A 16,578-nucleotide genomic window follows, 5' to 3' on the forward strand; every position below is an offset into this window, starting at 1 on the left:
TTTCCGATGAAACATCACATACTTTAAACACAAAAATGGATAAAAGTGATGAGGAATCCGAGCAAATTGTATTGGAAAATAATTCAAGTGAACATGACATTGTTGTTTCAGACAACAAAAAATACGTTTGTGATATTTGTCAGGAAGAATTTATACTCGAATCAAGCTTAATAACACACCGAGACACAATCCACAATGAGAAAAAAAATTACTCATGTGACAAGTGCGAAAAGAAATTTGAGTTTCGAAGTCATTTGAGTAGACACCAAATATCGACACACAAAGGCCACAATGATTTTTCATGCGACCATTGCGAAAAGAAATTTGTGAAAAAATCGAGTTTGATCATGCACCAAAAATTAGTACACAAGGATCGCGACGATTACTCATGCAACAAGTGTGACAGAAAATTTGAAAATAAATCAACTTTACTCAAGCACAACAAAATATTTCACGAAGTTTTTAAAGATTATTTATGTGAAAAGTGCGCCAAGAGATTCGGAAATAAACATAGTTTGCTCTCGCATATAAGAACAGTCCATGGAGGTCAAAGAGATTTCACATGCGACCAGTGCAGGAAAAACTTTCAACAAAAAGTGCATTTGATCGAGCACCAAAAAGCAGTACATGAAGCTCATGAAAATTTTTCGTGCAGCAGATGCGAGCGGAAATTCGGAAGCAAAGCTAGTTTACTTATCCACCAAAAGACAGTACACGAAGGCCGCAAAGATTACGAATGTGACAGGTGCAAAAAGAAATTTGGATATAAACAGCACATGTTTGTTCACCAAAATACAGTCCACGTAGGTCACAAAGATTTTACGTGTGATTATTGCGAGAAGAAATTTGGACAAAAAGTTAATTTGCTCAGACATCAAAATACTGTCCACGAAGGTCGGAAAGATTTCGCATGCGACAAATGCGAGCAGAAATTTGGAGAAAAATCAAGTTTGATCAGACACCAAAAGATAGTACACGAAGGTCGCAAAGATTTTGCATGCAACAAATGCGAAAAGAAATTTGGAAGAAAAACCATTTTGCTATCCCACCAAAAGACCGTACACGAAGGTCGTAAAAATTACGCATGCGACCAATGCGAGAAAAAATTTGGAGACCGAGGAAATTTTTCAAAACACAAGATAACAGTACACGATGGTCATACAGACTATGTGTGCGACAAGTGTGGGAAGAAATTCGGGGATCAATATAACTTAAACAAACACCAAATGATAGTTCATGAAGGCCGCAAAGATTACGGATGCGACAAGTGCGAGAAAAAATTTGGACAAAAATCGCATTTGCTTGTCCACCAAAAAACAGTGCACGAAGGTCGCAAAGATTACGCATGCGACAACTATGATAAGAAATTTGGAAGAAAATCGATTTCGTTATTCCACCAAAAGACAGTCCACGACGGTCGGAAAGATTTTCCATTCGACAAATGCGAAAAGAAATTTGGACGAAAAGCTCATTTGCTCTCACACCGAAGAACCGTACATGACAATTTCAGAGATTTCGCATGCGACAAGTGCGAAAAGAAATTTACACGAAAATCGGGCTTGCTCTATCATAAAAGGACAATCCACGAAGCTCGGAAAGATTACGCATGTGACAAGTGCGAAAAGAAATTTGGACAAAAATGGAATTGGCTCTTCCATCTAAAGACAGTTCACGAAGGTCGGAAAGATTACGCATGTGACATGTGTGAAAAAAAATTTTCACACCAAAATGGTTTGCTCTATCACCAGAAGACAGTACACGACGGTTGAAAAGGTTACGCATGCGACTCTTGCGAAAAAAAATTCGGACAAAAATGTCATTAGCGCTTGCACATAAAAATGAATATCGCAAAGATTACACCAACAGACAGTACACGAAGGTTGCAACGATAATGCATATAATCAATGTGAGAAGAAATGAAAATTGATAATTAAAAATATGTATAGATACTCATGCATACGTTTTTCTAAAATTTCAATAAAAATTTAGCTGATATGATTGTGTATTACCTAAAATTCGAGTACCCAACAATCATCACATCTTTGTAATGAAACTCAAGCAAAGAGTTTTTTCACGTCTTGTTTGGAACCCTGAATGGAGCAGGCATTCGAACACCGAATTTAATCGCGATGTCAAATACGCTCTAGTGAAAAATTTAGATAAATTCGCTGACAGACAAATTATTTTTTAAACAAGAAACGTGGTTAGTAATAACAATATGTTTTATCTGAAAAATGAAAAAATAACTGGAAAAAATCAACATTACACCACATGTGGTAATTTTGGGAATTAATGACAAAATTTTTCATTATACATGTGCAACATTTATTTACACGATGTTTTTTTATGGACTCGATGTTGTTCTGTCGGAAAATTGTGGAAATGTATTTAATTTTAGAAGGCTAAAATCTAGTTTAAATTTTGAATAGTTACAAATGTTGTAAAAATAATTGAAGCGTCCCAATTTTAGTATATGTACACGGTTAAATCGGTAACTTGATTGTAAACGATATATAATGTGATCATAAACAGCACACTGATCATGTTTATAGTAAAAACAAATCAGTTCTAATATTGTCTGTCCCGATGGAACAAGCCTCAATACCAGAAGATAACTTTTACTCACTAATTTTCTGTAATACTAAATCGTTCAATTGAGGTAAAAAAATGGATACAAGTGAAAAGAAATTCAAAGATGTTGTCTCGGAAAATGATTCCAGTGAACCTGACATCGTTGTTTCCAACGATAAACAATACATTTGTGATATTTGCCAGGAGGTATTTACACTAGAATTAAGCATGATAGCCCACCGAGACAAATTTCACAATGGACGGAAAGATTATGCTTGTGACAAGTGTGAAAAAAAATTCGAGTTCCGAAGTCATTTAAGTAGACACCAAATATTAGTACACAAAGGCCACAAAGATTTGGCATGCGACAGGTGCAAGAAAAAATTCGAAAATAAATCGACTCTACTCAAGCACAAAAAAATATTTCACGAAATCTTTAAAGATTATTTATGTGAAATGTGCGCGAAAAGATTTGTAAATAGACGAAGTTTGCTATTGCACATAAAGATGGTACACGACCGTCGCAAAAAATTCATTTGTGATCAGACCGTGAAAAAAAGTCCTAAAGATTATCGATGCGATGCGTGCCAAAAAAAATTTGGACAGAAACAGCATTTGCTCAGACACCAAAAAACAATCCACGAAGGTCGCAAAGATTATGCATGTGACAAGTGCGAAAGTAAATTTGGACACAAGCACAGATTGCTCTCACATCGAAAAACAGTTCACGAAGGTAGGAAAGATTTTGCATGTGACAATTGCAAGAAGGAATTTGTACAAAAATTCGATTTGTTCGTGCACCAAAGGGTAGTGCACGAAGGTCACAAGGATTTTGCATGTGACAAGTGCGAAAGAAAATTTGGACGAAAATCAGACTTCATTCGACACCAAAAAATAATACACGAAGGATGCAAAAATTACAAGTGCGACAATTGCGAGAAGAAATTTGGAAGTAAATGGTATTTGCTTTTGCACCAAAAGAATGTTCACGGAGGTCGTGAAAATTACGTATGTAACAATTGCGAGACGGCATTTGGAAATAGAATAGAATTTTTGAGGCACCAAAGAGCTGCCCATGAAATTCGCAAGGATTACGCTTGCAACAAGTGTGAGAGGACATTTGGCCAAAGAGGGCATTTCCTTTCACACCAAAAGACAGTGCACGAAGGTCGCAAAGATTTTGTATGTGATAAGTGCGAGAAAAAATTCGGACACAAATCGGGTTTGCTTTCACACCAAAAGACAGTGCATGAAGGTCGCAAAGATTACGCATGCGACAAGTGTGAATTGAAATGCGGGGTTATGAGCAATTTGAAAAAACACCAAAGGATAGTCCACGAAGGTCGCAAAGATTTCGCATGCGGAGAGTGTGAGAAGAAATTTGGACGAAATTCAGATTTGTTGAAGCACCAAAAGACAGTCCACGAAGGTCTCAAAGATTATCCATGCGGAGAGTGTGAGAAGAAATTTAGTTCTAAATCGAATTTGAACTTTCATCAAAGAACTGTCCACGACGGTTCCAAAAAATTTGCATGCGGCTTTTGCGAAAAAAAATACGGGAGCAACTCTCATTTGCTCCAGCACATAACAACTGTTCACTAGGGCCGCAACGATTTTGCATGCGACTATTGCGAAAAAAAATTCGGGGAAAAATGTAATTTGCGCTCGCACCTATTAACAGTCCACGAGGATCGCAAAGATTACACATGTGACAAGTGCGACAAGAAATTTGGACTAAAATTAGATTTGTTTTTCCACCAAAAAACAATCCACGAAAGGCGCAAAGAATTCGCATGTGTCAAGTGTGAAAAGAAATTTATACAAAAAAATGGTTTGCTCTATCACCAGAAGACAGCACACGACGGTCGTAAAGATTACGCATGTGATCAGTGCGAGAAGAAATTTGGACGAAAAGCTCATTTGCTCTCACACCGAAGAACCGTACATGACAATGTTAGAGATTTTGCATGTGACAAGTGTGAGAAGAAATTCGGACGAAAATCGAATTTGCATCTCCACCAAAAGACAGTTCACGAAGGTCTTAAAGATTTCGCATGTGACAAATGCATGAAGAAATTTGGACAAAAAGCGCATTTGCTCTTACATCAAAAAACTATTCACGAAAGTCGCAAAGATCATGCATGTGGCTCTTACGAAAAAAAATTCGGACAAAATTGTCATTAGCGCTTCTACATGAAAAAAGTCCGTGAAGATCGCAAAGATTACATCGACAGTACATGAAGGTTTCAAAGATAATGCATGTAATCAATACGAGAAGAAATGATAATTTAATTGATAAATGAAAATATGTACAGATCCTCATGCATACGTTTTCCTAAAATTTCAATAAAAATTTAGCTGAAATGATTGCGTATAACCTGAGCCTCAAGCATCTTACTATCATCATATCTTTGCACATTGAAGTAGTAAGGTTTTGAGATTTCGCGTATAACTAATTACTACTCTGATGAGTTTTTTTCGCATTTTTTTTGGGACTGTGAAAGGGCCGAGCATTCGAACACCGGACTAATTTTTTTTAACACGAGAGACGTGGTTGGTAATAACAATATGTTATATCTGAAAAAAACCAAAGTGGAAACTATTTAATAATTTGATTCCAACCCCAAAATTTCTTCTACATTTATCTTGAAAATTAGTCAAAGCTCTCGTTATTGTTGATTGTAAACAATATAACGTGAACATGAATATCACACTGATGTTGTCTTTCCCGAAGAAACAAGCTATAACACCCAAAAATAAATTTCACTCATTCATTATCTGTGGCTCTGATTTGAAGAATCCATCACATAATTTAAGCATAAAAATGGATCAAAGTGATAAGAAATCCGAGAAAATTGTCTCGAAAGATAAGTCAAGTGAGCAGGACATTATTGTTTCAGACAACAAAAAATACGTTTGTGATATTTGTCAGGAAGAATTTATACTCGAATCAAACCTGATAACACATCGAGACAAAATTCACAGTGAAAAAAAAGATTTTGCATGCGACAAATGCGAGAAGAAATTTGAGTTTCGAAGTCATTTGAGTAGACACCAAATATCGACACACAAAGGCTACAATGATTTTTCATGCGACCATTGCGAAAAGAAATTTGTGAAAAAATCGAGTTTGATTATGCACCAAAAATTAGTACACAAAGATCGCGAGAATTTAACGTGCAACAAGTGCGAGCGAAAATTTGAAAATGAATTAACATTACTCAAGCACAAAAAAATATTCCACGAAATATTTAAAGATTATTTATGTGAAATGTGCGCCAAGAGATTTAGGAATAAATGGGGTTTGCTCAGACACGTAAAAAATGTCCACGAGGGTCATAAAATTCATGCATGCGATAAGTGTGAACAGAAATTTGGAGGAAAATCGACTTTGATCAGACACCAAAAGACAGTACACGAGGGTAGCAAGGACTACGCATGTGACAAGTGTGAGAAAAAATTTGACCAGAAATCAAATTGGCTTATCCACGCAAAGACAATGCACGAAGGTCGCAGAGATTTCACATGCGACCAGTGCAGCAAAAACTTTCAACAAAAAGCGCATTTGATCAAGCACCAAAAAAGAATACACGAAAGTCATAAAGATTTTGCATGCAAAAATGACGAAAAAATATTTAGAAGTGAATCAGATTTGTTAAAGCACCAAAGGAGAGTACATGAAGGTCGCAAGAACTACGCATGTGACAAGTGTGAAAAAAAATTCGACCAAAAATCAAATTGGCTTACCCACGTAAAGACAATCCACGAAGGTCGCAGAGATTTCACATGCGACCAGTGCAGCAAAAACTTTCAACAAAAAGCGCATTTGATCCAGCACCAAAAAATAATACACGAAGGTCGCAAGGATTTCGCATGTGATAAGTGCGAGAAGAAATTTGGACGAAAAGCTCATTTGCTCTCACACCGAAGAACCGTACATGACAATGTTAGAGATTTTGCATGTGACAAGTGTGAAAAGAAATTTGGACAAAAAAATGGTTTGCTTTATCACCAGAAAACAGTACACGACGGTCGTAATGATTACGCATGCGACAAGTACGATCAAAAATTTGAAGAAAAATCGAAATTGATCAGACACCAAAAGATAGTACACGAAGGTCGCAAAGATTTTGCATGCAACAAATGCGAAAAGAAATTTGGACAAAAAATACATTTGTTTCGGCACCAAAAGACAGTACACGAAGGTCGCACAGATTACGGGTGTGACAAGTGCGAAAAGAAATTTGGACACAAATGGCATTTGCTCATGCATCAAAAGTCAGTCCACGAAGGTCGGAAAGATTACGAATGTGACAAGTGTGAAAAGAAATTTGGACAAAAATCGACTTTGCATCTCCACCAAAAGACAATTCATGAAGGTCATAAAGACTTCGCATGTGACAAATGCATGAAGAAATTTGGACAAAAAGCGCATTTGCTCTTACATCAAAAAACTATTCACGAAAGTCGCACAGATCATGCATGTGACTCTTACGAAAAAAAATTCGGACAAAATTGTTATTAGCGCTTCTACATGAAAAAAGTCCGTGAAGATCGCAAAGATTACACCAACAGACAGTACATGAAGGTTGCAAAGATAATGCATGTAATCAATACGAGAAGAAATGATAATTGATAATTAAAAATATGTATCGATACTCATGCATACGTTTTTCTAAAATTTCAATAAAAATTTAGCTGAAATGATTAACAATATGTTCTATCTGAAAAAAAACCAAGGTGGAAACTATTTAATAATTTGATTCAAACCCCAAAATTTCTTCTACATTTATCTTGAAAATTAGTAAAAGCTGTCGTTGATGTTTTTGAATTTCGTGAGGGGCAAATGAAATTTTTAAGCGATCGACAGCCGTGCAATTTGTTTGATGGAATGGTTTCAAGCAGCAAGAGTTCGCAAAGGTTTCGCCTGGAGGTAAAACAAAGAAGGTCTTTCATTTACCTCAATGTGCATATAAAAATCTATTTAAACGATGTTTTTTCATGGACTCGATGTTGTTCTGTCGAGGGTTTCTTGAAATGTATCCCTATTAACATTCAACGTTGTCTAAACGTTTTTTAAACGTTTCATTTGCACTCTTTAAACGTTTAAGAGAAGGGTTGAATAAACGTTGAAGCAACGTTGTATAAACGTTTAAATGTCTTCTCCTGCTCGCTCGCAACACACCCTCATTTTATTACCTTAAATGGAAGATCTATAATTAAATTATCAATCATAAAGGTTTAGTTAGTTATAAAAATAGGATTTTTCTATGAGGAAGCTCTTTGCCAATGAATTTACAGAGATTTTTTTTATAAATAACCACGTTAATTCAAAGATTTTTTTTCAGTCCCTTGAGATTAGAATTAGCGTAATAAGTTCCACTGAATGCCCATTCCATAGTCCATTACTATAGGATTTAATAATCACTTTTATGCCTTTAGTGTATGAAAAGAAAATTCAATATAAAACACAAAAACTATTGAATATAAGCTATAACTTTCGAAATAGCCTTGTTTATTACTTGGAAGAAAAAACACAAATTTTAAAAATCAGATATTGTATTTATTTTATATTCAATATTTTTTGAATAAAATTTTATTTCATCATAAATTAAATGTTATTATATTTATTTTTATAAATTATGTATATAAAAAAATTTCTCGACATCGGTTTTATTGATAACTTTTTATTTCCTGTTTATGGAATCGAAAATTTTCGATTGACTTTTCATTGTCAAACTTTGAATGTTCCTTGCTAAATTTCAGTATAAGTCGGCATTGGCGTCAGTACCGGCTTACGTTCAGATATTCTTAGTCGGAGGAACCTCCTTAACATTACGATTTGCAAATAAGTTCTATAAATATGCTTATAAATGGCCACCAAGTGCTTTGACCCGAAGCCGCCAAGCAAATACGATATAAATCCTCGTTTTTCAGATTCTTGATGATCATGTCACAGCAAAGGATTGGCAATCGATAGCGCGTCAACTCCAAGATGGAATCCAGTGCCCATCTGCGGAAAAATTTTTTCGATAGTTTCTCACACATATGCAACACACATGTTTCTCTATGACTCTTGGGGATATCATAAAATCTTTCCGAGCGAGCAAACTCGGAGTAGTCCCTGTATGTCAGTAGTTTCGCTGCCTGTTCGGGTTGTAGATGAATCAAATCGTAGAGCGATAGGTTCGGCTTTACAATCAATTTTTTCGCTTTGTTCATCAACTCATTATCATGCCAACATTCTTGAATATCCATCGAATTTTTGAAAAGTCCGTAAAAAGCAAACAATCTCATTATCGTCAAGGCGTCGCTTCTTTGTAATTCGTATCCACTTTTTTCAAGACTGTCGACAATGGCCAGCAGATCGGACGCCAGTCTCAATTTAAAATCAATATCGCTCTGCCACAGACCGTATCGAGAAACGTAGTCACCCACGGTGGGAAAGACGAAGCTAGATACATCGGCACCATAATGCAAGAGTACATCGACCACCGGCGTTTTGAGCTTCTTCACGGCCCATTGCAGAAGTGTCAATTTCTCTGGATTGACTAAATTTGGACTAGCGCCTCTTCTCAATAGTAATTCGGTCATCTTCATTTTCTTGCTGCACAAAGCTGTGTATAATGGTGTGTACCCGCGGATGTCCTGGGCGTCGACCCGCACCGATTGATGCATTTCGTCGCTGATCTCGAATAACGCATTCGCCACAATGACATCTTGCTCGTGCTCTTTCTCGCAAATAAGGTGCAGAAATGTTAATCCCGTCTGTTCGGCCGCGTTTGGATCGGCGCCATTTCTCAGTAGTAATTCGAGCGCCCTTTCATTGACGCCGCGCCAGAGAGTTAAATGTAACGGTGTGTTGCCATATTTGTCCCGGGCGTTGACTTGCAGCAGCTGTCTTAATTCGATGTTGATCTTAAAAAATAACTCCACCAATTCGTCGTCTCTACCTCTCATACAAATAAGATGTAAAGGAGTCGATCCATCCCTGTTGGACAAGTTCGGGTCGGCGCCTCTTCTCAACAACAATTCGGTCATCCCCTTTTGGCCGAAATGCACGGCATAGTGTAGCGTTGAATTACCTGTACTATTTTCGCGGATATTGGGATCTTGCCCGGCCTCGAGAAACTTCTCAACGACGTCGTTGCAGCCAAATTTACAGGCCACGTGAAAATGTGAATGGCCAGTCTTGTCGGTGAAATTCAGGTCGAGTCTATTGTATATCTCGAAAAGCTCGCGTACAACGGCATGTTTTTGCAAGCGCAATAATCTAGACGCCCAATGAATCGGTGTTGTGCGATAGAGCAGTGGCTTGCCGTTTTCATCGATGTCGGGCTCATCCCTGTAGCCGGCGCGAGTCACGAACTCGATTATTAGTTCTCCTCTGTTATCACCCGCGTCTTCGCTCATACGTTTTATGGAATCCGTAAGAATCAACTCCATTTCTCCCTTACGAAAAATGTCTCGAAGATTTGGAAGTCGGCCTTTCCAATCGCTAATTAAAGAATAAAGTTGATCAAGAAGATCATATCGCCTGTTCGTGAACCAAGTATTAAACCAAGAGATCCCATTGATATTTTCACGTATGCTCTTCAAATCTTCTAATTGTTTTTGGTAAAAATTATCCACATCTTTGAAATCATTGTCGTCGATTTCATCACCTGAGTCACTTCCGCAGGAATAGTAACTTTCAGCACTTTCGTCTTCGGAAGACATGTCTATCTTTTTGCGGACTTATTTTTAATTTATCACGAAAATCACTTACTGCGATTTTTTATGTTGTTGATGCGTCAGAGTCGTAACGTATACTGACTATATAATACGATTACGTGTAAATGGTGACTGCCGTCCCACTTTAGGCTCTGCTCCATCGCTCGAGGAAATAAGAGATACACGTAGAACTATAGTGTAGGAGTCGTTAAATTTAAACGATGAGAAAGTGTACATTCGACGCAGTGGGGGTCTCTAGCGTGTATGAACGACGTGGAAATTATGACAATACCATACGGCTAAGCAATGAGCATAGGCTTCGGGTCGACTTAACTAGTATTACGCTTTCTATTCGTTACAGAATTGAGTGACTTAGATCTTAAACGTGGCACAGAACGGAGAAAGCCGCAAGAGACACGACACTAAAAAGACGATGCAGCTGCTTAACTTGGATTGGGAGCTGAGGTCTTGTTACATGGATAAAGTAGTTTTCAAAGAGTACAATTGATAATTTCCATGAGAGATAAGAGTAAACAAATCGGCGATTTTTCAATGAAGTCAGATTTTCCAATTATTTTACATTTTCACGAGAAAAAAATGGATGGAAAAAATAAATTGAAAAACGAAAATATTAATGCAAACACACGCGAATTGAAACAACAAGATAATTTTATGGAGACACGTGGTAACACATTCGCTATTGATAATATGAAAAACTGAAGCAAAGGGGTGCGACATTCAAATAAAAAATAATAGTATCAGTCGGTTCATGGCTTTGAGAGTACTGACTATATAAATCGGGAATGCGATGATTCATTCTGTACAAAAATTAAAAATTCGAGTCTGGGTAGAAAACGTGTTACTTGTATAATAAAAGATCGTGATGAAAATAATAATATTCAGACGAGGGACAAATAATAATATCAACCTCAAGGGGGAATTATTAACCATAAAAATGAGTTCGACAATGTTTTAGTTAAAAAACGAAAATTAAAAGACAGTCTTGGTAATACAACTCGCGATTGATAAACCAAAAGCAAAAATGGACACTCATTTTGATTTCAAGTCACTCAATGAAGAATTAATTGTTCAAAAGAAAAGAGTACGATTTATAAACAATGTATAAACCGTTAAATCGGTACCTTGATTGTAAACAATATAACGTGATCATGAATAGTACCCTGATGTTGTCTTACCTGAAGAAACAAGCTATAACACCAAAAGATAAATTTCACTCATTCATTTTCTGTGGCTCTGATTTGAAGAATCCATCACATAGTTTAAGCATAAAAATGGATCAAAGTGATAAGGAATCAGAGAAAATGATCTCGAAAGATAATTCAAGTGAGCAGGACATTGTTGTTTCAGACAACAAAAAATACGTTTGTGATATTTGTCAGGAAAAATTTATACTCGAATCAAACCTGATAACCCATCGAGACAAAATTCACAGCGAAAGAAAAGATTTTGCATGCGACAAATGCGAGGAGAAATTTGAGTTCCGAAGTCATTTGAGTAGGCACCAAATATCGGCACACAAAGGCCACAATGATTTTTCATGCGACCATTGCGAAAAGAAATTTGTTGAAAGTTCGAGTTTGTTAAAGCACCAAAAATTAGCACACAAAGATCGCGAGAATTTAACGTGCAACAAGTGCGAGCGAAAATTTGAAAATAAAGCAACTTTACTCAAGCACAAAAAAATATTTCACGAAGTTTTTAAAGATTACTTATGTGAAAAGTGCGCCAAGAGATTCGGAAATAAACATAGTTTGCTCTCGCATATAAGAACAGTCCACGAGAGCTATAAAAATCATGCATGGGATAATAAGCGTGATCAGAAATTTGGAGAAAAATCAATTTTGATTAGACACCAAAATACAGTCCATGGAGGTCAAAGAGATTTCACATGCGAACAGTGCAGCAAAAACTTTCAACAAAAAGTGCATTTGATCAAGCACCAAAAAGCAGTACACGAAGGTCGGAAAGATTTGGCATGCGACAAGTGCGAGAGTAAATTTACACGTAAATCGAGTTTGTTCTTGCATCAAAGGACAGTACAGGAAGGTCGCAAGGAATATTACCCATGCCGCAACTGTAATAAGAAATTTGGACAAAAAGCGCATTTGCTCTTACACCAAATAACTGTACACGAAGGTCGTAAAGATTACGCATGTGAAAGATGTGAGAAGAAATTTGGATATAAGTCAGATATGTTGAGACACCAAAAGACAGTTCACCAACGTAAGAAAGATTTCGCCTGTGACAAATGCGAAAAGAAATTTGGCTATAAACAATATCTGCTTTTGCACCAGAAGACAGTCCACGAAGGTCGCAAAGATTACGAATGTGACAAGTGTGAAAAGAAATTTGGACATAAACATCATTTGCTCTCGCATCAAAGGACAGTACACGACGGTCGTAAAGATTACGCATGTGATAAGTGCGAGAAGAAATTTGGACACAAATCGCATTTGCATCTCCATCAAAAGACAGTTCACGAAGGTGTTAAAGACTTCGCATGTGACAAGTGTGAGAAGAAATTTGGGCAAAAATCGAATTTGCATCTCCACCAAAAGACAGTTCACGAAGGTCTTAAAGACTTCGCATGTGACAAATGCATGAAGAAATTTGGACAAAAAGCGCATTTGCTCTTACATCAAAAAACTGTACACGAAGGTCGCAAAGATCATGCATGTGACTCTTACGAAAAAAAAATTCGGACAAAATTGTCATTAGAGCGTTTCACGTAAAAAAAGTCCGTGAAGATCGCAAAAATTACACCAACAGACAGTACACGAAGGTTGCAAAGATAATGCATTCAATAATTGCGAGAAGAAATGATAATTTAATTGATAGCTGAAAATGTGTACAGATACTCATGCATACGTTTTTCTAAAATTTCAATAAAAATTTAGCTGAAGTGATTGTGTATTACCTGAGCCTCGAGCATCTTACTATCATCACATCTTTGCATATTGAGATTGTAGTGTTTTGAGATTTCGCGTATTACTAATTACTACTCTGATGAGTTTTTTGGCTATTTGGTTACTGACACCATCTTACATATGCAACGATCTGCCTAAAGTTTTTTTCCGCATCTTGTTCGTAACTGTGAAGGGGCCAAGCATTCAAACACCCGACGAATTTTTTTTTAATACGAAAGACGTGGTCGGTATTAACAAAAAATATTCTATCTGAAAAAAAACCAAGGTGGAAACTATTTAATTATTTGATTCAAACCCCAAAATTTCTTCTAAATTCATCTTGAAAATTAGTAAAAGCTCTCGTTAATGATTTTGAATTTCGTGAGCAGCAAATGAAATTTTAAGCGATCGTCAGCCGTGCAATTCGTTTGCTGGATTGGTTTCAAGTAGCAAGAGTTCGCGAAGGTTTCGTCTGAAGGTAAAACAAAGAAGGTCTTTCATTTACCTTATTATATTACCAGTAGTGATGCAGACTATGAAATAAAGACATCCTGCCATTTGGCTTCTTGCTTTCCTCGCTGTAATTAATCGGCAGTCGACATTCGTCGGGAGCTAAAAACAGTGGCGTGTTATGAAACACGTCGATCACACCTTGGCGCGGGGGCGGTAATTTTTCAAAAAATGTTGATAAAAATCTATTTAAACGATGTTTTTTTAATGCACTCGATGTTGTTCTGTCGAGGGTTTCTTAGAATTTTATAATTTTAGAAGGCTAAAAATACTCTTCAAAGAAATCGTTGTCAAGTTAGATATTGAAATTTTATTGAATATTAATAGAACAATGTTAAGCGGCTAAATCGGTACCTTGATTGTAAACAATATAACGTGATCATGAATAGTACCCTGATGTTGTCTTAATCAAAGAAACAAGCAATAACACCCAAAAATAAATTTCACTCATTCATTTTCTGTGGCTCTGATTTGAAGAACCCATCACATAATTTAAGCACAAAAATGGATCAAAGTGATAAGGAATCCGAGAAAATTGCCTCGAAAGATAAGTCAAGTGAACAGGACATTGTTGTTTCAGGCAACAAAAAATACGTTTGTGATATTTGTCAGGAAGAATTTATACTCGAATCAAACCTGATAACACATCGAGACAAAATTCACAGTGAAAAAAAAGATTTTGCATGCGACAAATGCGAGAAGAAATTTGAGTTTCGAAGTCATTTGAGTAGACACCAAATATCGGCACACAAAGGCCACAATGATTTTTCATGCGACCATTGCGAAAAGAAATTTGTTGAAAGTTCGAGTTTGTTAAAGCACCAAAAATTAGCACACAAAGATCGCGAGAATTTAACGTGCAACAAGTGCGAGCGAAAATTTGAAAATAAAGCGACTTTACTCAAGCACAAAACAATATTCCACGAAATCTTTAAAGATTACTTGTGCGAAAAGTGCGCCAAGAGATTCGGAAATAAACATAGTTTGCTCTCGCATATAAGAACAGTCCACGAGGGTCATAAAATTCATGCATGCGATAAGTGTGAACAGAAATTTGGAGAAAAATCGAATTTGATCAGACACCAAAAGACAGTACACGAAGGTCGCAAGGACTACGAATGTGATAAGTGTGAGAAAAAATTTGGCCGAAAATCAAATTGGCTAACCCACGTAAAGACAATTCACGAAGGTCGCCGAGATTTCACATGCGATCAGTGCAGTAAAAACTTTCAACAAAAAGTGCATTTGATTAAGCACCAAAAAGCAGTACATGAAGGTCGCAAGGATTTCGCATGCAGCAGATGTGAAACGAAATTTAGAAGCATAGCGAGTTTACTTACCCACCTAAAGACAGTCCACGAAGGTCGGAAAGATTTTGCATGCGACAAGTGCGAGAATAAATTTACAAGTAAATCGAATTTGCTCGTACACCAAATAACTGTACACGAAGGACGTAAAGATTACGCATGTGACAAATGCGAAAAAAAATTTGGACAAAAATGTAATTGGCTCTTTCATCTAAAAACAGTCCACGAAGGTCGGAAAGATTACGCATGTGTCAAGTGTGAAAAGAAATTTGGACAAAAAAATGGTTTGCTCTATCACCAGAAGACAGTACACGACGGTCGTAGAGATTACGCATGCGATAAGTACGATAAAAAATTTGAAGAAAAATCGGAATTTATCAGACACCAAAAGATAGTACACGAAGGTCGGAAAGATTTTGCATGCAACAAATGCGAAAAGAAATTTGGAAGAAAATCTATTTTGCTTTTACACCACAGAAGCGTACATGACAATGTTAGAGATTTTGCATGTGACAAGTGTGAGAAGAAATTTGGAAGAAAATCGACTCTGCATCTCCACCAAAAGACAGTTCACGAAGGTCTTAAAGATTTCGCATGTGACAAATGCATGAAGAAATTTGGACAAAAAGCGCACTTGTTCTTACATCAAAAAACTGTACACGAAGGTCGCAAAGATCATGCATGTGACAAGTGTGAACAGAAATTCGGACAAAAATTGACTTTGTATGTCCACCAAAAAACAGTTCACGAAGGTTGAAAAGATTAGGCATGAGACTATTGCGAAAAAAATTCGGACAAAATTGTCGCTTGCACATAAAAAAAGTCCGTGAAGATAGCAAAGATTACACCAACAGACAGTACGCGAAGGTTCCAAAAATAATGCGTTTAATAATAGCGAGAAAAAATGATAATTTAATTGATAATTAAAAATATGTATATGATTAACAATATGTTCTATTTGAAAAAAAACCAAGGTGGAAACTATTGAATAATTTGATTCAAACCCAAAAATTTCTTTTACATTTATCTTGAAAATTAGTAAAAGCTCTCGTTATTGTTTTCGAATTGCGCGAGTCGTCGGTTGGTACGCACTGTACTCTATTTTGATTTACCTTCTTTAGGCTTTTGATTTCCTGCTGTGAAATGATCATCTACACCATCATGTAGAGTGTCTGTGGGGATACGTTGGTGAGTTTCGTTGCGATTTGTACAATAATTTTTTTTTTATTAACAAAAAATTAAAAAATTTGAGTCCAGTTTTCGGTTTTTCCAATAAATTTTGGAAACTATGACAGCTACAGTAATGCCCCTAAGAGTGAAAATGCAGGAAATATAATAACTTTTCCAACAAATTCAATTTCTTCCTGATCGGATAAGTACTTCCCGAGAAAAATAGGGAAACGTATGAAAAAACGCGGTTTTTGGTCCAATTTTTAGATCTTAGAAACGAAATTTGGCATAAGTAAATAGCTCTTATAATGTAGAATAACTGTGCGAAACCTGTTTTTTCGATCCAATAAGCAAAAGTATACCGTGCGCTCTAAACGAAA

This window comes from Trichogramma pretiosum, unplaced genomic scaffold, assembly GCF_000599845.2.
Source record: "Trichogramma pretiosum strain Unisexual culture from Peru unplaced genomic scaffold, Tpre_2.0 scaffold25, whole genome shotgun sequence".
NCBI lineage: Eukaryota > Metazoa > Arthropoda > Insecta > Hymenoptera > Trichogrammatidae > Trichogramma > Trichogramma pretiosum.